The following is a 1,360-nucleotide window of genomic DNA, read 5'->3' as shown; positions in this document are numbered from 1 at the left end:
CTCGTAGAACATGCTGCATACAGGACAGGAAGTAATTATGACCAACTACTGGGTTAAAATTGAAGTCCCAACAGTAAATAAAAACCTAGCAATGTTAGATCATGACATAATGGCTAAATTCAGTGGCCCTACACTCCCCTGCCTTATTAACAAGTGTAATCAAGAAATGCAGTATGGGCAAGTGAAAAATAATCAGCTAGTGCTTGTAGGTTTGCCTTTATAACAGTATTCTCACCTCTTCCATAGTGCTCGAATAAACAAGAACTTTTTTGCAACCTGTAGGAGAAAAATAGGTGGCTTTCTCCAGCAAAATTCAAGTCAGGTCAACTCGGAGTGATTGCTGACAGACACTTACAGTAACAAAAGCAATAAAGCTTTCCTGACCTCATATTATTTCTGTGTACTAGCCAATGCTTTAAAGTTTCTGGTACACAAAATTCAAACTCTGTTCTGCTAGCTCATTGCTTAAAGGTGAGGTTTTTCTTAGCTTTTGTTTTTTTAAAAATTAACTCAGTAGCTTTTCACTATGAAGAAAAGCTTCCTTCCAAACCTCTCAGTAGAGGAATCATGAACCTTGTGTTGGAATGTCATACTATTTGTACAACACTGATAGTGATACAGGTGCTTCAGCAATTAATTTATCACCAGATAAATGGTATGCAAAGCTATGCTTTATACATTTTCCCCTTCCTCTCCCAGTTTTTAAAGACTTAAATCTATTCAGAACACCTGCTGAGACATGTAACTAGGCTTTATAACTAATCCCACAACTCTAATTCCACTCTGACCCACAGAAAGGACTAAATCCAGCTGTTATTTTAACAGGCATGAAACACGTAGCTTCTGAAGGAGTTAAGCTGACTTGTGATATGACAAGATTGTGTATTATGGTGCGTGTATTCTTCCCGCTACACCACCCAGAGCAGTGTTAACCAGAGGACTAATGGAGGTCGGCACCAGTACCACACGGTACCGTGGCTGAAGAATTATTTTCTTCTGGCATCCCCGCTAAACAGTTCCACTGACCTAGTAACTGCAAAATAGAAGCAGGCTGCGTGAACTAGCATTTTTGGTTTTGCAGATCTCCATAGAATGAATGCTAATCCTTGCATAGGTGAAACTGCTGTTAACAGGCTTAGCTCGGCTGTGTCCCAGCACGGCCCCCCACACCAGTGCAACTCCCTGCCGGGGAGCTGTGGTGCTCGGCTGTCGCTGTGAGGTGCATTACTCCCTCTGTCCCTTGGTGCAGGCTGTTGTACCCCCGGGAATGTTATGCTCTGAGGCTTATGCGTAGGATGGGGGGTGTTCCTGGGGGCGACTGAGGACGCAAGTGCAGCCAGCTGCTGTGACAGGCCCCCAG

The sequence above is a fragment of the Egretta garzetta genome, unplaced genomic scaffold, assembly GCF_000687185.1.
Source record: "Egretta garzetta isolate BGI_Z169 unplaced genomic scaffold, ASM68718v1 scaffold61, whole genome shotgun sequence".
Classification (NCBI taxonomy): Eukaryota; Metazoa; Chordata; class Aves; order Pelecaniformes; family Ardeidae; genus Egretta; species Egretta garzetta.
The sequence above is the reverse complement of the archived record's forward strand: the minus strand, read 5'-3'. Positions refer to the sequence as shown.